We start from the raw sequence: 23,104 nt of genomic DNA on the forward strand, positions 1-23,104 counted from the left end.
CCGGGGATACAGGGGCAGCCTGGGTCGTCCTGCCGACAGCAGCTACCGTGGGCGTGCTCTCCGCCCGCATCCCCTTCTCCCCGCCCCTTTCCGATAAGCAGTCGCCAGCCCGAGCGGTCCCTGTCCTAGCCAAGGGGACCTCCTGGCGAGAAAGCAAGTTGCAGCCCGCTCTGATAAGGGCTCCCCCTACCTAGTCTTCCCTGACAGCCCCGCATGGCGGCTCCATAAAAAGGCAAAGGGGAACAAGCCAAGCGTTTCTCTTGGCCGCTTTGCAGAAAGGTCAAAGAACTGAAACCCTTTAGGAAACAAAGGCTTACTTTGGGGAAGAGGGGAAGAGAGAATTGGAGGTGCAGCGTAGCTTCTCCTTAGAGACTATCAGTGTGGGTGTGGGTGCTTGTAAACAAGGATTCATTAATATTAGTCATGTTGTGCAGTCATGACTTCCTTAGAATTTACAAGCCTTGACATACAGGAAAAAGGGAAGAAAAGAAAAAACAATATCCCAAAACCACATACAACAGAATGAAATCTGTAGGAGTTTGAAATGTTCTGTTTAAAGAGAATTACATCTTCATGTCTGGGACAGAGGTGAATTAATTGTTTTGAATATAAGTTCGTGTGTGCAATATTGGCACTCATGCCCATGCACATGTAATCAGTCAAGCAGTATGCAAAAGAAGAGGATTTGAATGAAAGGTTTCCAAACACTGGCATTATCTGAGAGGAACTTAATTATAGTGGTGGGTGATGGACTGGGATTCTAGATAATTAGGAAGGCAGCCTATTAGTCTTAGAAAATATTTCAGATCCTGCTAATATGGGAACACATACATGATTTTAATTAATAGTCTAAAGGCACAATCCTATGGGCTCCCAACATAATCTGGAAGGCTGTAAGATTGTTCAGTCAGAACACCAACGTCATCTGGCCTCAGAATGAGACCAAGACCAAACCCCTGCTTAGCACCAAAGACTAAGCCCCTATTTCACTTAACCTTCTCAAAGATGGTGCTGGCTGTCCTCCTCTATGGGCTTTGGAGGTGGAAAAAGGTGGATGTCATGGTGAGGAGCAGAGGAAGATGGGGGTGCAGAGTGCACCTACTCCAATATTACCCCATATTACTTCCTTCTCTTTCATTCAGTCTGCATGACTGAAAATGCAGAGTGCAAAGTGCAGCAGTGGTAGAAATTGCTACACTTCACATCTTGCACCGGATGTTCATAAATTTCCAAGTTCAGAGGCTTACAAATATCTGCCACAAAAGCAATAGGAATGTTCTCTGACTCTGCAGTATAATCAGTATTTCAGTGTTCAATCCTGAACAAATTTCGTAAGTATTGTAGGAAATGCCTCAATGACTTCATTTAAAAATGTGAAGAGACACAATTTTGTAAAGCCACAAGCCTTTGAGACAGTTGTGATGTAAAAAGGAAGTGTAATATGTTCTGTACCCTAACCCTTCCAAGAAGCAGGTGGGGATTAAGAACAGCATGGTATTCTTCTCAAAGGTTATCATAATCTCCTCCTAAAAAGAGGCAGCCATTGGATATTGCCAAAACATGTGGATAAGTGAAGCATGAACTGTATTACATCTTCATCAGATAGCTGATTTAGACAATTCTTATTAAAAAGATGTTGGGGTGAACAATATACATGAAACAAAAGTTTTTGCTGAATTAGAAATAACCTAAGATCAGTTAATCTTTCTGAGAAGGATGTTAATGGAGCTATGCATTGGCTGGGCAAGGTAGGACAATCCAATTGCTTACTCTATTCTTCCTTAAGATTCTTTATGTCATATTTATTCACCAAAAAAAGATATTTATAGACCTGGACCATGTGTTGAAATAACCACTCATCCTCAGTGCTAAATATAAATTGGCAATGTATGCAGCCATGGCACAATTATTCACATTACTCAATGTTATTAGGATAATTTCATTAATAACTAGTTTCTGTGTGGTCATATCAAGTGTTGTTCTCTGTAATGAAGAATATTATATTGTTCTACACATAGGTTAACATGTTTTGTATTCTTCTGACCAACATTCAAACTGTTGTTCATATTAAACAAATGTGCCTTCCTTTCTGAAGGTATTTTAAGGCTGGATTTCCAGCCTATATTCATAATTGCCTAACTTCAGAAACTATTAGCATTTTACACTTTTCTTTCCAGATATAGATCTATATTTGGATTATATTTTGAGATCTGTTTTTCCTTGTCAATTTCTTAAACTAAGCAGTGAATGTAACATTTGCGATGAACCATATCTGACATCATTTTCAAAAGACAATGACATATTTGGCAGTCAAACAAAGAAAGACAACACCATAGCCTAGGGTTTATGGGAAGTTCTGCCTCTTAGGGCAATGTGGTATTTATCAGAAGCAAGCCCCACTGTAATCAGTGGGACTCTCAGTGAATCCATATAGGATTACAGCTAATCTTGTAATGATTGCCCCACATAAAAGTACAATAGTTCACTTGTTTCCCTAATAAATACAGAGTATGTATGGATTTCTCTTAGGTTCTCTTCCTGGTTTTGTTTGTTTGATTGATTTATATTATTGAAGCCATCTTTCAGAACAAGCTGTCCAAGGCAAGTGTACAATATATTAAAAATAAATCACATCATAATTACTAAACAAAACAAAATGGCAAGATTCAACAAATTAAAGTGCACATGAAAATCAAAAGCTTGCCTGAACAGAATTCATTAGGGCCAGTCTAAAATTTTTTATAATGGGACCAAACTAATTTCTTGGGTGAAGAACTTTCAAAGGCATAGCACCACTACTGAGGAGGCTGTTTCCTTGGTATCACCAAACTGATTGATCTTAGTAACAGGCCAAAGAGCAGGATTATCATAGAATCCAAGTCCAGAATCCAGAATCATAAGAAGGAAAGTGGCCTTTTAGATACTCCAGACCCAAACAATTAAGGTCATTAGGGTGAATCATGTTGCATGTGTTGAAAGAAAAACACTACATCTCCCAGAATACCCCAATCAGCCATGCTGGCTACAACACTCAGGCAGCAGATACAGCATTGCTATTATATAGACAGACCACTTGTCTTCTTTAAGCCTATATACAGAACACATGAAGATTCAGAGCCAAATTCTTTCTTGTACACCTTGAAATTGCTTCAAAAGAACTTTGAGAAGCTAGATAACTAAATCATGAATCACAATCAGTCTTATGAAACAAAAAATCTGGTTATCTTTAAGGTATCACAAGTTTCCCTGAATCAAAGATCTTTTAATCCAATTAGGAAGGGGTCATTTAGAAAGAAAAACTTCTTTTAAAAGGTGTAAACATAAAAGGTCAAGAAATGCAAGAATTATCAGTTGGTATGTCACATTGCTGTGGCTTCAGTTATCTGTTATCTTGCATTATCCAGCTATGCAGCACTTTGCAAAGAAGGAGATGATAGCCTAGAAGGGTTTACTATCTAGGTATTGTCAAGGGAGATTGCCAAGGAAAATGAGGAAACAGAGGCAAGAGTAAAAAGGAGAATAGTATGCACTTATTTCTAAACTATATGTGCCTTAGTCTTAGTCATAACAGACTTTGATTATCATAAAATTATAGAGTTGGAAGAGACCACAAAAGCCATATAGGCCATCTCCCACCACAGGAAATCCTCTACTAGTGGATCCATTACTACTACTAGCCTATGCTTCAAAGGCTCTTATGAGACTCATCGTTAAAGTTATGAGAGCCAGACTAATCTAATTTCATTTTTTGACTGGGTAACCTCCCAAGTGAACTGTGGGAATGCTGTGGACATATTCTATCTGGATTTTAGCAAAGCCTTTGACAAAATGCACCATGACATCCTGATTACCAAATTAGGTGGATCCACAATTGGCTGCAAAAATTGGACTCAAAGAGTGCTCATCAATGGCACATTCTCAAATTGGGGTGGCATCACAAGTGGAGTGCTGCAGGGTTCTGTCCTGGGATTGGTATTCTTCAGCCCTTTTATTAATGACTTAGATGAGGAAGTACAAGAAAAGATAATTAGATTTGCAGATGGAACAAAGCAGGGTGGAATAGCAAATACTCTGGAAGACAGAGATAAGATACAGGGTGATCTTGATAGGTTAGAATGCTGGACAGAAAACAGAATGAAATTCAGTAGGAACAAATGCCATGTCTTCCACTTAGGAACAAGAAATAAATGCACTGCTACAGGATGGGAATACTTGGCTCAACAATACTGCAAATGAGAAGGATATTCGAGTTGTTGTAGCTCACAAACTAAATATGAAACATAGAAGCAGAGCAGGCAGAAGGGGCCTCCTGGGCCATCTAGTCAGACCCCTGGCTCTAGCCAGGTCTGCTCATTACATGCCTACCACATGCATGTCCAGCCTATCCTTGAACACTGATGGGACTTCAACCACCTCCTGTGAAAGCCCATTCCATATTCTAGAGGTTCTAACTGCCAGGAAGAACTTCCTGGCATCCAAATTGAACCTGAGCTTTGCTCCATTGGAACATGTCCTGCCCTCTTCTACAGGGGAAAACAGGTCTCTACCCACCCCTCATGTACCTATATGTTGCCAACAGATCCCCTCAGAGTTTCCTCTTCTCCACCAGTTCCCTCAGTCTTGCCTCATACAGCTGTCCCCGCAATCTGGCCACCGTCCTTGTGGCCCTTCGCTGCACCCATTCCAACCTAGCTATATCCTTCCTGTAACGTGGATCCCAGAACTGAACACAATACTCCAGTTGCAGGTGCACCATAGTCATATAGAGTGGCAGTAATACCATTCTCAATCTAGAAGCCACACTTCTGGGTATGCAACCAAGGGTGGCATTCGCCCTCGACTGCTGCGTCACACTGCTGAGTCAGGTTTAGCCTACAGTCGACCAGTACCCCAAGATCCCTTTCATAACTGCTTCTCTTCAGCCACTTGTCACAACCTGTACTTATGACACCCATTCCTATGCCCGGACTGCAAAAGCTTGTACTTATCCACATTGAACACCATCCTGCCGTCCTCTGCCCACTTCCATAGTCTGTCCAGATCCTTCTGGATCCAGAGTGCCTGCTCCTCAGTTGTGGCCGCCATCCCCATTTTAGTATCGTGTGAATTTGATCTGCTTTCTGAATAAATGCTTTATTATTGTAGGCTGCCAGCTAAGTTGGCTTTATAGTGCAAAGAAATGTATTGCAGAAGTCTATAACAAAAGAAACAAACATGGTTGGAACAGTGGCCCTTAGGGAAATATAGCTTAATAATAAGAAGATTCCAAATGGAAGACCCTTCTCTTCTCTTCTGAACCAAAAAAAGAAAAGCATGCTTTCAGCAGAACCTTCTGTTTAAGGGCCAATCTCTTGGACTGCCTTACACTTTTCAAGTGGTTGCCTGCTTAACCTATCTTTGTACCTTTGGATTGATGATGCTGGGTCTGCCCCCTTCCATATTTGTATGCTCATTAAACTTTCACACAGTATTTCAAACTGTCTCATTCTCACAGGCTCTCCTGTTTATCTCTGGGTCCACCAGTCTTGGTATTTTACCAGTCTTGGTATTTCAAGCCCTCCTCTGTATCTCAGTCAGTCCCAACTCCACCAGCCCTGAGGGCTATTTTATAGGAATAGTGGGCCAATCCTAACCTCACCCTGAAGCAGTGGAAAAGAAATTTTCTCTGTCATCTATGCACATCCCTTCTAATATTTGAGGTACATGTAACGGATATTTATTTATTAAAACACTTAAATGCCGCCATTTGTGCCATGGCATTTCTAGGTGGCTCACAATCAAACATTTAAAAACTGTTATAAAAACTAAAACTACTACACATTAATAAATAGAAAAAATACAATAAATAAACTCTATAATTTAAGATACAAATAGGTGTTTGGTGGTATCTAGTAAATATTAAAATGTTTTTTAAAAGGTATGTCTTTGTCTGGTGCCAAAAGGAGTATAAGGAAGCAAGGATATGCATATAAGGATATGAAGAAAGCAAGAGAGGTTTGGGGGGGATTGTTATGTATAAGTGGAAAAGGGCTTTAAGGCATGGGAATTTCAGATGACTGAGAGTGGTGTAGTTGAAGGTAATGTTCTCAGCAGGGATGTGATAGGATATACAAAATGGGCAGGGAACAGCATGCAGGACTTTGAAGTTAAAGATAAACAAATTCTTAAAGAGTGTCAATGACTTTCTGTAGTGAGCTGGCTCAAGATCCTCTGATAGTATACATAAGCATATAAACAAAACAAAAAAGTTGACACTCGGAAGAGAACCAATTCACTAATGAATTCCAATGTATCAGATTCATGTTATTATCCTTTTAAATACATTCTCTGTATTGACTTTAAGATCTTCCCAGAGAGTGCAATGCTTCACCGCTGTATTTTAAAAGTTACAATTAAAGAAAAAAGAAAATTTGCTTTCTGCACACTAATGAATGGAAAATGATGCTATGCTTTGAACAGTAATTAGAATAAACATGATAGCTGACACCAACAGAAGACATCAGGTATGTATGTTTTTGTTTGTATAGACCATATCTACAATAGTTCTCGAGACACTGCTGAAAATATATAATTGCAAATATTACTGGGCCATTACTGAGTGATATATAAGCTGAACGCCATGAAGGAAAAATGCTTTGTGGATTCTATAGTGACACACATTTTGCATGTTTACAGCTAATAATATTGAAAAGATAATCTGTCAAAGCAATGATATTGCCATGAAATGTTTTACAGCAGACGCATTATTAAAGTGCACAGAGTGCTAGCAAATTATTGCTTTTTGGCTAGGAAAAAATGATTGAAATGCTGAGTACCTCAACAGCTGCATTTCAAAGCAGTATGAAACTTTACAGATTCTATTCAGTCCTTGAATTTTCACAAACTTTGCTCTGTGTTATTTATCATAAAATAAACATTTTCAGGAAATGTAAATAAGAAAAGCAAATCAAAATCTTTTGAAAGAAAAAACTAGGATCTCAGAATTTATGTTTATAGAGATTATTAGAAGGGTTTGCATTATACTAAACTCTTATCAAAAGGATGGCAGATTTTATTTTTCAGTTTACATTTTTTAAATGTAAACATTTTTGTATGACTAATTCCTGACATCATGTGTTGTTATTCATTTTCATATGTTCATTTTTGAACAGTGTAATACAGGTATTTAACTAAAATCGTATCATCACAATGGTGACTAGATTCTCAGGGGTTGAAGACACGTGCCTGCTGCCTTTTTGAATAATCCATGGTGGAGATGTTCTAGGGTTATCAAAAGGTTGTTTAACCTTCAAATAACCCATATCACCTAGGTTTACACAAAACAAGCATCTCTGCCCTGGGATTGCATATTCAAAATGGCAGCCAATGTGCCTCTCAGAGTCCTGCAAATTAATTACTCTATGGTGGCTTATCATGATGTGTGATCAATTCTAGTCAAGTATTTTACTTCTTTCCAAAGGATTTTTAAATCTTAGTGCTGTTGTTGGTCTTGCTTTGGTTTTGTTCTGCAGATGTTTCTTTTAAAATTGAGTATTTTAGGTTTATAAGTCCTTTCATGTTGTTATATTTTATAGTTTTAGTTCTGTTTTGTGAATGAGTTTCATGGACTATCTGGAAAGCTGAGCAACAGGGAAAGATAGTTTCACCCATATCCCCATTTCCTTGATGCTTAGCAGATTGGTGGAAGGGGATACCACAGGGTGCATAAAATTAGACTGTGGGCTGTATGGTATCTGATGCCAACTGATTGGTTGCACATCTCTCAACTAAAGCCTTTGATTGTGTGGATCACAACAAATTGTGGCAAGTTCTTAAAAAGATGGGAGTACCTGACCATCTTATTTGTCTCTTGAGAAACCTATATGTGGGCCAAGAAGCAACGGTTGGAACTGGGCATGGAACCACTGATTGGTTCAGAATTGAGAAAGGAATTTGGCAAGGCTGTATACTGTCGCCCTGCCTATTTAACTTATATGCAGAGCACATCATGAGAAAGGCGGGCCGAGATGAATCACCAGTTGGAATTAAGATTGCTGGAAGAAATATCAACAACCTCAGATATGCAGATGATACTGCTCTCATGGCAGAAAGTGAAGAGGAACTAAAGAGCCTCTTGATGCGGGTGAAGGAGGAGAGTGCAAAAGTTGGCTTGAAACTCAACATTAAGAAACTAAGATCATGGCATCTGGTCCTCTCACTTCCTGGCAAATAGATGGGGAAGAAATGGAGGTAGTGACAGATTTTATTTTCCATGGCTCCAAGATCACCGCAGATGGGGACTGCAGCCAAGAAATTAAAAGATGCTGGGGAGGAGAGCTATGGCAAATCTAGACAGCATACTAGAAAGCAGAGACATCACCCTGCCAACAAAAGTGCGTATAGTCAAGGCTATGGTTTTCACAGTTGCAATGTATGGCTGTGAAAGTTGGACCATAAGGAAGGCTGAGCACCTAAGAATTGAGGCCTTTGAATTGTGGTGCTGGCAGAGACTCCTGCGAGTCCCTTGGACTGCAAGGCAATCAAACTGGTCAGTCCTAGAGGAGATCAACCCTGACTGCTCTTTAGAAGGCCAGATACTGAAGAGGAAACTCAAATACTTTGGCCACCTAATGAGAAGGAAGGACTCCCTGGAGAAGAGTCTAATGCTGGGAACAATAGATAGCAAAAGAAGAAGGGGATGGCAGAGGATGAGGTGGCTAGATGGAGTCACTGAAGCAGTTGGTGTGAGCTTGAGTGGACTCAGGGGGGATGGTGGAGGACAGGAAGGCCTGGAGGAATGTTGTCCATGGGGTCAGGATGGGTTGGACATGACTTCGCGACTAACAACAACTAGAGACAAAAACCAAGGACATGTTTCCATGGCAAGGCAGGCAATATAAAACCAAGGCAGGCAATATAAAAAAGCCAGTTGAGACAGGCACGTTTCCCTGGGCCTATTAGAGATTACACAAAATGCCCAGAGAATATATCAAAACCTGTCAAGATGGAGATATGCACATATCTCCTATATTTTGACAGGGAAATGTGTACAATGTCCTCCGTGGAAAGATTATGTAGACAATGTCCATTGTCCAATTGTGCACGCTAGCAGTTCCCCTCACATTTCCTGTAATATAGATAATAGTAGTTACATTCAGATGTAATGTTTAATCATGATATTAATAAATACACTTTGTCTGAGTTGGGATAGAATGACTACCTATAACAAAAGCCTCTACATTTCATTGTGAAGTTGCTTAAGTTGTTTTCTTTGGTCCGCATAATGACAATGTTTTTGTTTTTTAAATCACACTACATATGTTAATCAGCTTGCCATTGTAATGATGATTTCTTTTCCCTTTTCTTCTATTTTTGTAAATGGCAAATGTTAATTATGGCTACTGGTACTTTCTGCATTTCAATCCCCTTTGACAACTCAATTTATATCTAACTATCACCAGCACATGCCAATTTGAACTTAATGTTTCATGCATCTGTTGAAGCAGACAATATCCAGGAAAGCTAATGCCGCACTGAGTCCTTTGCTGTTTTTACTGAAACAGAGCTAACCTTCCGGAAAAGGCAACAGAAAGAAATTTTGCTTGCATGAGCTTGTCTACTGCTATGACTACAGAACATAGAACATAAGCTTGGTGCATTTTTAAGATAAAATACTTTATGATTCATGGATGCACACAAAAGAGATTCTTACCTGTAACCTTTAGCTTGAGTTTTGACAAAAAACAAACAAAAAAGACCACAAGCATATTGTTATGCTGCAATAATTTATACCTCGAAGGAATATCTTTAGTCAATCTTATGGTGAAATCTTTTTTTCCTTTTTTAAACTGCACAGATTAGAAGCAAAGTATAAAGTCAGATTTCAGAAGGTTTGGGGAATAGGGCACATGAATTGGAAGCTGTAGGACTGCTGAGACATTTTATGAACAACGAAATGTGTAAGAAGGTGTTTGATAGATAAGTTATGGAGTGAAAATGCACTCAAATTTTGTCTGCAGAGTATAGATGATTATTTGAAGATTGATCATTGTTGGGAAAATTTTGATAAATCCTGTCTGAAAAGCATTACTTCTGTGTGCCTTTGCATTGTGGGATCAAATCCTGTCTTCCTTCTCAAAACCAAGCTGTCACTGTTTAAAATGGCATTCCCTGCTCCTTTCTCTTTAGCTGTAAGCTACAGTACACAGGCCATTTAGTCCAAATTTACATTGTATACCTTCACAATGATTAAATAGTCATTGTTGGAATTCAGTTTACAAGGAAGTATCTTTTGATAGCTCAGAGGCTCCATGTGCCCTGGCCAATTCAGAATGTCTAGAGTAGATAAGAGTCTTGAGTTCATGCATAGTTTCAGTAGCTTGAATTTACATGTGTAAGCAGACCTGGAGATGGGTTCAAGCTACTGAACTAAAGTGTCAGTACAGGCAATTAGAAATATTGTAATCTCATTGTTACTGTATGATTGACTGACATTTCTTTATCTGTTCTGTATGTGATGACCTCAGAATCTTATTGTAATCTCTGCATTCTGTCATCAATTGCCCTGTACCTGTGTACCTGTAAATGCCCTGTAATGGTACTGAAGCTTTGCAGCAGAGTTCACCTCCGCCTGCCCGGTAATGCATGCATCATCGTGAGTACCGCGGGAACCTTGGGGTTAATACAATAAAGCTTGGATGGTCTGGATGCTTGATCTTTCCCACGAACCCGAGTTTTATTCCCTCTTCTCAAATTGAGATTCTGGGATTCTGACAATCATCAAGATTTCTTAAAGCCAAAACTATATGAATGAACTAATTGGACAAGAAGTTATCACTGTATACTTGAATCATGGAATCATAGAATAGTAGAATTAGAAGGGGCTGTGAAGGCCATTGGGTTCAACCCCCTGCTGTTGCTGGACACCAAGTTACTCCATCCCACTCAGATGGCTGTCCAGTTTCTTTTTGAATGTCTCTAGTGTGGGAGAGCCCACCACCTGGTTCCACTGTTGTATTGCTCCAACAGTGAAGAAACTTTTCCTGATAGCTAGCCTGAATATGGGTTGTTGCAGCTTGACTTGTTTATTCCAGGACCTGAACTCTGGCATCAGCAAGAAGAGATCTAGACCTTCCTCTGAGTTACTTATAGAGGGATATCATGTCCCCCCTCAGTCTTCTCTTCGCAAGGCTGAACATACCCAGTTCTTTTAGTTTCCCCTCATAGGGCAGTATTTCCAAACCCTGGATCATCTTTGTTGCCCGCCTCTGGACTCTTTCTAATGTTTCTGCATCTTTCTTAAATCTTGGTGCCCAGAACTGGACACAGTATTCCGGATGAGGACTGACTAGTGAGGAGTATAGGGGAACTACAACTTCTCTTATTTAGGTGGTTGAAGAAGTAGTTGTACACAGGGTTCATCTCAGGAAAGAAGTGTATCTATCTGTGTTGCTGAGACCTTTCTTCTGTTTTTTAAATGGTGTCAGTATGAAATGAAACATTTCTCCATAAGCCCTACTGCCAACTTTGACAAACTGCAGTATACTCTTTTGGAGTTATGTGGAACTGCAGCTTCAATAGGCCTATGTTAATAGCAGAATTTCATAGCATAACACCTGAATAGCCATGCCAGAAGAAATTATGAAAGTTGACATGCAGTCAAATGCTTTCATCCTCTGTCACAGAAACATGTTATAAACAAATCCTGAAAAGTTATCTATACAACGTGGTGTATAGAAATGGTATAAGAATCCCTGAAGGCACACTGTAATGTTTCCTATGACAAAGCCAGACTTACAGCTGCCAAGAGTGCCATACCAACAGCCAAGCACAAATTCTTATAGCCTAGTCTGCAATATGAATTAAGGGGGGTGTGTGTGTGTGTGTTTGAAGGTGGGAAGAGAGCAGCTTGTCACTGTGATTGTTGATAGATCTTCCACATTTTAAACTTGAATTAGATACAGCTGGAGAAAGTGGAAAGATGACTCCTAGCTGCAAGGTAACATACTGCATTGAAAACTTTGCATGCATATTCTTAGAGGACAAATCCAGCGCAAAGGACAGTGTCCATTATTATGAGATCCTTGAAATACATTTTACATTTTCTTCAACATTTTCTAGGTTGCTACATACTGGTAGTCCTCTGGCAAAGGGTAATGTTAGAGTATGTATACTGATCACAGAAATATGGCTGTTTCACAGTTCACAAAATGCTTCTCAATGATCAAAATGACCCAGTAATGCTTTCTGACAAATCCAGTTTTGGCCATTTTAGATAGAGCTGTTGCTTGCTCTTGTCCTCTGAGTTTCTCCTTTATCCCCTATGCAAAGAAACTAGTACTTATCTGTTCTCTTGCAGTGATGTTGAAGATAAACCTAAACAGAATTGCTCAACACCTATTGGACAAGTGGGAGAACAAAGGAATGCAACAGGCAAAAATCTCTCTACCTAGTGCAGTTTCCTGGTATTATGAGATACATACTGGAGATGGCCCTATAGGATAGAAACTTACACCTGATCATAAAGATTAATCCAAAGATCTGAAAAACAAAACACTGTTATGGAAAGCTCCTGAAAGTTGCACTGGACCTCAAGAAATATATAGGAAATGCAGCAAGACATGATTATTTTGAAGACGTGAAAATCTGCAAAAGTGTAATCATCCATATACCTTTTTGTCTAAACTTCTTAGCAAGACTTCTATGCAAAATACCACTTGTTATTGGAAATTATTCCTATTTCTGCATCTTTCACAGTTATAGCATGTTGCCCATACTTCCCACAGATGAAAGGGATGGTTTTCTGGGATCCCAGAGCATTATTATATACCATTAGGGATAGGACTGAATGTTGTGCCTTTGCATATTTATCTCTGATAAAACTTAAACTCCTCTCTCTCTTTACCAGGACAATTGGTCATGAATCAGGAAAGATTTGGAGGAAAGGGATAAGATGAACTTCCTTCTATCAGAATGGTGTTATTTCAGCTTTAGGTAGTACTTTTCCTTCACAGGCCATTGTTGTAACAGCTGGGCTGAATGAATGAACAGAAAGGTTGCTAAGTAAACAATCACTGTTCTGCTTTGAACTTGTTTAGTTAAATAGACCACTCTCCCCACTGTGTCAAGGACTCACTACTGTTAGAATGGCTCTTTGAACTTCTCATACAATGGCTACATGGGTAGCAAGTTAATACATTTTTATACTATCATTGTTATCCCCTAGGGCTGTTTCAAACACTCACTGCCAGTGAACCCTATACACATGATGGGAAAATGCAGGGAAGCTCCCAACATATCTAGCATGACTGTCTGCAGAATGTGATGTGAAGCTGACTTTAAACAGTGATAGTTTAATGGTTAAACTGTTGCTTCACTGCTTAAATTTCTGTTAACTGGTTGCAAAAGACCTGGCCTTTAGTACTCTGTTTTGAGCCCAAAACAAGTTGTAATCAGCAACCTGATTCACATGTCATAACAGCCAATCATGGGTTATTTAAACTACAGATCATAGGGATGTCTATCACCTTTGATTTGCTTCCAGTTTCTTTGAACAATCTCTGATCTGAAGGTGGGAATGAGATGTGAACTCACACTAATGGGTTGTTTAAGGTGCCCACTATCTTTGATTAGGTCAATCAGAGGTTATGTACAGAAGCAGCTTATGTGCAGTATGTTTTACCCCTATGTGCACTATGCATCCCAGCAAACATGGTTTAATTAATTAGGAATGCAGCCAAAGACTGTACCTTTTCTGCGGCATACATAATGACTCTTCCTTTCTTGAAGTATCCCTACAGCTAAATGTATTTCCTAAGTCAAACATAGATCATACAGAAATAAGTCCAACTGAAATACATGGGGCTCTTGTAATGGCCATGTCACATTTTGAAATAGCTCACACAACTATTTTTCATCAATTATGCACTCTTTTTGTGTTCACCTCATCTACAGTAACATGCAGTGAATTATTTGGGGTACAAAATTCAGCTTGCCAATTTTATGTCAAGTTTACTGATGGTAAGAATTTAGAATACCATCCCTAAGAAACGGAATATTTTCCTGCTTGTGCTCAAATTCAAATATAATCACAAGTGTTTAGTTAAGCAGTTTGTCAAGGGACAAGGAACAGAGTAACTCCAAAACCTTGAAATGTGCAAATATATAGAATCTACCCAAGATTTACCTTTTAAAATATTGTTCAACTTTATCTGTAATCACACATATATACTGTTTAAAACAGAAATAGATCAGATAGCTGAGTCTGTATGAAAGTAATGCTGGTAAAAGTTGTTTTGATTGGGGATAACGAGAGAGAAATGGGTGAAGGAATGTACAGCATTTTATTGATTACAATTTTTTGTGTTTTATAATCAGGTGATTTTATAATCAGGCTACTAAAAATCCCTTATGTTTAAATTGTATTGCTATAATTCCGAAGCTGTTTTTGTGGTTAGTTCCTTCTTCAGAAAGTAGCTGGATCAGCAGACTGGAAGGAAAATTTTTATCAGTAATGCTGCCCACAGGGGCAAGCTTATCTGAGTTTTGTCATAGGGGATATATTGAAATTGTTTACTCTTCACAGAATCAAAAAGCTAAATCTTCCTAACTTGAGAAGGTATTATGACTCATGATCTAAATTTATGAAAAAATAAGTCTTAGTAAGTAGTTTATACCAAAGTTTCCATTTGTAGGTAGAGTGTTACTTTCTTTAGAATGAGAAGAGTAAGTCACATTTACTTTGTAAAAAAAGTGTGGAACTATAAAGTGAAAGGGCATCAGACAAAACCCCCATCCTTTTGCCCTGTCATCATTCCCAAAGCAATAATATTTTGAAAAACTTCCAAAGAGGGCATTTCTTGGATTTAAAATTGCATTTTTAAAATGCTAAATAAGAGTATTTTTTAAATAAACCACTTTTTCTTGTTCTATCCAAAGTTCAAGGCTATTTCCTGACCACACAGCTTCTGTAACTCATGATGAAAAGGTAACAATATGTGTTTACATATCATATCACTTAGGGAGTAGATTGCAGTCTGTTTTGAACTAGAATGAAACACTATGCACATAAAGAGTAGTCTTAATTTTAGGTGTTTGACTTGTTGTTCTCAGGGCTGATTACTTGGCCATATTTCTTCATGGCCAACACAACTTCTTAAATATAAGAAGCTCTATCCAGGCTTATTCATACTAGGGTTAGACCCATTGAAGTCGATGGAAGCTGAGCTAACCATGATTAAGTCTCATTGGTTTCCATTCCTCACGATTTACATACCCCAAAGTATGACTAATTTGGTTTCAGTATTTTTAAACCATAACATCTGTTATATAAGACACAAAAAGATACATGATGTTGCTTCTTATTTTTTTACCAGATTCACATTCTATGAACTAACATAAAAACTTACTGCAACAAATCAAGTTGTGTTCATTAATTGTAACTCTTTTGATGTAGACTTAGGCTTTGTTAGACCTACATAGCTTAGACCTATTACATGATCCAGACTTAAGTTAGACTGATGTTGGATACGACATTATGGTGGTGGTGTTTTAACTACTGAGATTTCTTCCCCTGAAGATGGAGGAAAGCAGTTTTAATCTTTGCCCAAAATAAGACACAGAAAGGATTGAATAGGAAGGAAGAATCCCACCTTTCTTTCTCTTGAAGAATTTCTGATAGCATGTCCAACCTGTTAGGCATTGAGAAAACAAATAGACCTGAGAATCCAGATTCTAGTTCCTACTTGGCCACGAAGTTCACTGAGAGTCTTTGGGTCAGTCACAGCCTGTCAACTCAGTCTACTTCATAGGCTGTTGTTGTGTTGGATAAAATGGGCCCATATAAGCTGCCTTGGTTTCTTCACAAGAGCAAAAATGCAAAGTACTGCCACTAGTAATAATAATACAATTTGTTCATTCATTTTTGAAAATGTCCAAATGGCTCTTGAAGGGATCAGGCAACTCTTTTGCACAAGATCCTTCACCCCACCCCTACGCTCTTCATATGACATCTGGCAGGCTGCATCTCCTTAGAAGAGGCTAAATATTCAAATTTCATCCATGTCTATCAAAAACAATATGTTATTGCCATTTGTTTATTTCCCAGTCATTGACAACCAACAAAAGCAGAAGCTTCACAATTTTGATGTAGAAAGGATTCAAATCCGGCTGCACCCATCAGACCTGAATCAGGCTGTTTTCCAGATCACCAATATAGGGGCTGAACTGGATCTTGCCATTGATATATAATCCTAATTTGAAACAGATAACTGAGAAGCTTACCTTTTGCCTGAGGAGCTGGTTTATGACGGTATTGGACTCTAATTACTGTACATTCTTGACAGACAAGTCAGAAAACTGCCTGCAGAAAAGTACAGTCCAACTTGTTATTTTGATTGTTGAGTCAATATCGACACTAAAAGCATGTGTTTCAGGATAGTGAATTACCAACTTTCTAGAATTTCACCTGGGTAATAGGGGATAGTTTAATCCTATATCGCACTCCATGCTGATCCTGATCCAAATCAGGGCCGTGTATACTTATTTTGAACTATTACAAAAACAAAAAGAGTTAGGGCTGCAATTAATGTAATGTGTTGTTTGACCCTAAGTATGGCTCTCCCCATAGTTTCTTTGTTATTCATTAGATTTGTGCTGTTAGTTTACTGAGGTTGGGTTTTTTTTTTAAATTGTTTTGGTAACTGATTCCATTTCAGTACGAATTTCAAAATCAGGTAGTTCATATCATAGTACCAAATTCTTGGTCATTGCCTATATTGGTATGCTAATTTTCTTATTTTAGATCCCAAAGAGAATATGTGTGTGTGTGTGTGTGTATTATAAACAGTGGTTTTAGTTTTAACATAAGAAAGTTCTGGGCAGTAAAGAACCAAGGGGTTTAGTTATCTAACCTATCTTCTCATAAGACTTTAAAGAACCTAGTCTCAGTGGATCCTTTTGATAATTTTTATTGAATGGACTAAAGCAGATGGCAAAAATTGTAGATATTGCTATATCTCTTACATTGGTTATGATTGCTAGATCTCAATTTATTTAGTCTATAAAGTTGCATTTTGTATTATTGGTTGGTTAGCCATAATAAACAGGCCAGTCTAGTTTTTATAGGCAAAGTATAAAATCTTTCTAGTTTCATTTATACTTACAGTATCCTCCTTATGTCCCAAATTGTAACATATTACAGCAAGAAACTGGTAGTATTTAAACACCAGAATCAATTTTAAATGAAGAAAATGCTAAGCACATCTAATTCTCACAATTGACTGGATTCATATATGACAATCCATTGATAAAAAACCATGGTGGGTTGCAGTGACATCCAAATCCTTCCTTCCTTATTTTGGCCCAGTAAACCATCATGACAACCCATGGCTGTACTAGGAGTTGTTCAACTCATTATTAGTTGTGTCATCTGAACCTGGGAGGCCAATACTATTATGGGTTGCAGGAAATTATCTATCTGCAATTTCCCTTCCACTTACCTCCCAGCCATGAAATCTGCATGCAATTACCAGGATGTCTTTTTAAATTAGAAGTTTGTCAAACAGTTAAAAAGGGAAAAAAGCAAAGAGAAGTGCAGGATATAAAAGCTTTAAATGAATGAATGAATACATATCTGCCCCATTCTGCCATCTTCTCAGGGATTATTTTAGAATGGTCAAGGAACTGCAGTATGCTCAGCAGTAAGTGCTCTGAGAAGGAGCCAAGTAAGGAGAGTGAGCAATGTTTACCTTTTCTGGATTAGTTGGAGACCTAAGGAAATGTTGGGAATGTGGAAAACACTTAAAACTGTCAGTTCAACACTGGAAAGCACCTTAAGTAATTTAATAATCAGCTAAAGCCAAAAAAGGCTCCCAGAAAAGGGAGCTAAATCCCAGAAGGAGAATAAGGCAAGAACTTCCATTTGTTACAGCCTTTCTCTTACAGACATTCCTAAATGATTGAAGAGACCATCAGCTAGATATTTAAACTAAACCAAGCTTCAGAAGGGGAAATAAAAAGCAGTACCTAGCTCTGTATTAAGAAGACTCACTATGCAGGCCTAAATATTAGAAAAGTCTGCTTATGAACAGGAAAGTGTAAGCTAGCTTCAGTTTGGACTCAGTATATGTCCATATTTTTAGGAATTATAAAGTAGTTCATAAACTGGAGCTCAGAAATAGACTCAGCCCATGCTTGAGTGTTCTGCACATCATTTCATTTTAGAAGACATACATGTAGGGGCTCCCTTTCTAAATCAAGTATAAGTGCCTCAGCCTATTCCGTTCCCAGGAAAGCCTGAACCAACTCACCTACTCTTTGTCTTTTATCCACTCAACAACCCATTCTTTCTTTCATTGCTTTCCTTTCCTCATAATGAAAGAAACTCTTCCATTAAGTATTTTCCTCCTTGACATGTAGGACTATCTTTCAGTTGGATAGAAGCCATGGGTGTGTCCTTGGTGTAATGAATTCTTGAATCTCAGGAAGCAAGTTCATTCCCTTGAAGCCAAGGTTAATAACTTGGAGAAGCTAAGACAGGCAGAGAGATTGATAAATTAGATTTTTGGGGATCTAATAACAATGCTTTTGATAAAAACATTTTGAACAATAAAATTGGTAAGCATGTAGAAGGTCAAACCCTTCTGATAAAGAATCAGCATGGCTTCTGTGAAGGTAAATCCTCTCTCACTAACATTTTAGTGTTCTCTGAAGTGTCAATAAACATATGGATGGGATGATCTGGTAGATATTGTTTACTTGGGCTTCCAAAAGGCTATTCAGAAAGTCCCTCACTAAAGATTCTTGAGCAAATTTAGCAGTCATGGAATAGTAGGAGAGGTCTTCTGATTAAAGAACAGATTAAAAAATAGGAATACATAGCAAATTCTCTCAATGGAGGTGATTAGACAGTGAGGTCCCTCAGGAATCTGTACTGGAACTAGTTTTTCAGCCTGTTTTAAATCATGTGGGTTTTGGAGTGAGCCACATTTACTGACAACACCAAACTAATTAGGGTGATTGAAAGAAAAGGGATTGTGATGAATCCCCAAAGGATTTCTCTAAACTGCTCTCCTGTGCTCTGACACTCAAAGAATGTAAATTCTCTGTTGGTCTTATCACGAGCATATGGGTTAAGTGGATATAATTAGAGGGGAGCTGAATTTAAGACTTTTAAGTAGAAAATTCACCATATTCCTATGCTTGAACTATTCCTGTATTCAAATGTTGGCAGAAGATGACATATATTCCATTTCACTGTGTTTCTGATTGTCATCTTTGTTCTCTTTAGTGTAGAAAGTTGAACTGAGAAAGTTTCCCAGATATCCTCACAAGATGTCACTGATTCTGATTTCTTCCTGGTGATATACTTCAATTCTGCAGTCTCCAGGTGGCTGATCCAAGTTGCCACCACCATGGCTTCTGCTTACATTCAGTCACAGCATGAGTTGTTGAGATGTCTGACAAGCCACCAAGAACTCATAGGCTGTTTTAGTGTTGTGAGTGGTTTATCAACTACCCTGACAAACCACTCTCACCAGGGTTACCTGTAATGAGAAGCTATGCTATGCTCCCACCATATTCCATATTTTCAGAATAGTGGCTATTGCTACAAGAACACTCAGGGAAATTCACCCACGAAGGCTTCTTTTTGCAGATAAAATGGGCCATAGTTTATGAATGGTTGCCTTATAGTCATAAGGTGTACACTTCTGAAAAATCCTTAAACACCTAAACCAAACAAACAAAAATGGTCCTGAATGACTTTTTAACAGGAACTGCCCCCTCACCTGAAAAATGCATCACAAAGAAACAGTTACCCCTTTTATGTGCTTACCAATTTCGTTTATTTGGATTGCAGTACTAAATGGTTTCTGTTTTGTGCGTAGAAATGATACGAGAAAAACTTATTGACTCTATATTGGTAAAGAGCATGTCATTCTTAATAGCATATTGAGGTTGCAAGGTGAGGGAAGGAGCAAGGATAACTGAACATTGCAAAGAAAAGGTTATGCAACATATGAACAATATGACGCACTGCCTGATTTTGCAAATGCGAGTGAGGTAACAAGAAACTTTCAGTATTTCTTGCCATGTGGAATCAATAATGGGTTTAGTCACACATACTGGAGAATATACTCACAGAAGATTAATGAACTAGATGGTTGTTAAACTCTTTTGGGATGCAATTTTAAGTGCAATTGTTTTAACAGATAATGCTTTTTTGTAAACGTTTAAGGCACAATCTTACACATGTTTAGACAGAAAAAAGTCCTACAACTCCCAGCATCGCCTAGACAATGGAGGGATGCCACTGCATTGTATGAATGGTAACAGTACCGCTGGGTAGCACAGGGTCTTGTGTCTTTGCTGAGAAAACTGTACAAGGAAGAGCAAGCAGAAAGACAATGTTAAAACCATTTATTATATTGCCCAATACCCAAACCTGTCTGGGGAGCTGTTAAAAATTAAAATCTTATAATTCAACATGATAAAGAATAGCACATTTAAAAGTTTGAAACAGAGTAAAACCAGTGTAGTGTAGTGGTTAAGAATGTTGAACGGGGGCTGGGGAGTTTTGTCTCTACCCAGACATGAAACTCAGTGACTGATGGGCCAGTTACTGACTCTCAGCCCAACCAAACTGAGGGCTATTGTGTGGATAAAATAGGGAGGATGGTCATGAACACTGACTTGGGCTCCTTGGAGGAAAAGTGAGCTATAAATGTAATTGATAAATATATTAACAAAGTAGATATATAAAAAGTGAGACAGCATGACATTTAAAACCTGAGAGAATAAAAATGTCTTCACCTGGCACCACAAAATGCCATAACATCCATTTTTTATTTGAATAAGTGAACCTGTCTTAATTCTACTTGCATACAGCACTTTTTCATGCTACATATTTAGTATACAGTAAATAGGACAAGCTGAGACATGCCTTGCCCTATATTCTGAACCAAGGAACCATTCTTAAAGATGGCTATGCCCTTGCAGTCATTTCAGAGCAAGGTTTTCAATCAATATAAACCCAGTCTTCTGTTTGAAATCTTCAGTGTTGAGTTAGCAGAAGCTAATTTTCCTGCATTCCTTAGACAGTGGACCTGAGACTACCCCAGATATAACCTACCTGTCTATTGCTATCAGCTAGTGAAGATGAAGTTTATCTAAGCTAGAGTTTTATTCTTTTTCTTTCCTTGATTGCAACTCCATGTCCTTTGTATTCATTTAATAGGGATTCCACAAATTAGTTCAATCATCTCAAGATTAGTTTTGCAAGTGTTTTATTAATGTGCAGATTAATAAAGTTGATGTCCGAGAAGCAGTCAATATAAATGAAAAGATGATTCAATGTACTCCACTACTTTGCAAAAGTTGGAACTTAAAACAGAACCAATGGAAATTCTTGATACATGACTTTACAATAGAAATAGGTAATTCAGAAGTACAAAATTTGGAGGAAAAGTTGGATGTGGAAAGTTTTGAAAGAATCCTTCCACACATCCCTACCATAGGATATCTTCCAGAGGAACCCTGTATAGTTTGTACTACATGGTAGGTACCAGAACAGATTACTCTCTACAGCAGGGTTTGGTTGCAATAAAGCAAATTCCTTATTAAAAAGGAATTTGCTTCTTTGTGATCATATGTGCAATGCATAACAAATGGTGTGAAGAACATGTGATTTGTTTGCGAATGATATTCTGGTTGGTGAAAGCTAAATTTGCTGCAACATATGTGAACCTTCCCAATAAGATTAGAAAACCTTCCCAGCCTTGGCACTCATACACAAATAATTTTTCTGTATTTCCACAACATCCAGGAAGAATGACACTGAGGAATAGCTTGGTTCTTCTCTCTAAAATAAACTGAATGGTGCATACATACCTTAAGAAAATATGCTGATCACGCCCAGGTGTTTTGACAATAATACAATTAAAAGAGCTAGTCCTGTGTAATAAACTAGGAAAGTTGCCAATAACAGTTTTGACATGATGATTAATTTGTATTTGCCTGAGGAGTAGCATGCAAAGCCTTCTCAAACATTAATGTCAAATGAATGATCAACTGCTGTGATTTACAAAGCTCTTTTTGTTCAAACTCAGGAAAACTATACATTTCCTATATATGCAATCATTATAGTAACTAGAGGTAGCTTTTGTACAACCCGCTGTTTAGGTATATATTTAGGCTTTTGCTGCAGATATAGATTGTGGAAAAGAAGAAGTGTGACAATTCAAATTCAAGTGTAAACTAAGGCAAATTGAGAAGCAGACACTAGTTTATCAAAACAAATAGATAATTTAAGCCACCCCATTGCCCATCTTCTGTGAGGGTACTTGCCTTGCATGTTCATTAAATTAGGACAAAGAAAGGACATATGAACTCAACTGAACTTTTTACACTATTCAGGAAAAACAGGATCTAAATTCCATGAAAGTTTCATACCCTTGCAGATCATCTTTTCTACTACAATCTGATTTGAGACATGTTACCACATGCCATTGGAAGGTGAACCATTGTGAAAGAATGCTGTGAAGATTTACAATCTCCTACTGAATGTATTAATTAAAACTGCATTCATCACTGAACTGGAACCAGTTTACAGATTAGGGCCAAAGAGCAAAACTGCACATAGGTAATTGTGAAACATGCTATACATTGTTCTATATTCTTTTTAAGGCAAAATGTTTCAATAGAGAAAGAAGAAAGGAGAGAAAGAGTCTGTTTGAGATTTTCCTACTCAGCTATTTTTCTGATTTTATTTATTTATTTATTTATTTATTAAAACATTTTTATGCCGCCCCATTCGCCGAAGCCTCGGGGCGGCTTACAACAATAAATAAAAGTAATTATAATATAAATTACAATAAATATAAACATTAAAAATCCAAAAATACAATATAAAATAAGCCACCCTGGCCAGATAAGATCAAGTAATACTAACAGTTAAAATGCTGCTTAAATAAAAAGGTCTTCGCCTGGCGCCGAAAAACAAATAATGACGGCGCCAGGCAGACCTCTCTGGGGAGCGCATTCCATAACTTAGGCGCCACCACAGAGAAAGCCCTCCTTCGAGTACCCACCCTCCTAATTTCTTTCACGGAGGGTTCCCGGAGAAGGG

This window comes from Varanus komodoensis, unplaced genomic scaffold (assembly GCF_004798865.1).
Source record: "Varanus komodoensis strain SLA01 unplaced genomic scaffold, ASM479886v1 scaffold21, whole genome shotgun sequence".
Classification (NCBI taxonomy): domain Eukaryota; kingdom Metazoa; phylum Chordata; class Lepidosauria; order Squamata; family Varanidae; genus Varanus; species Varanus komodoensis.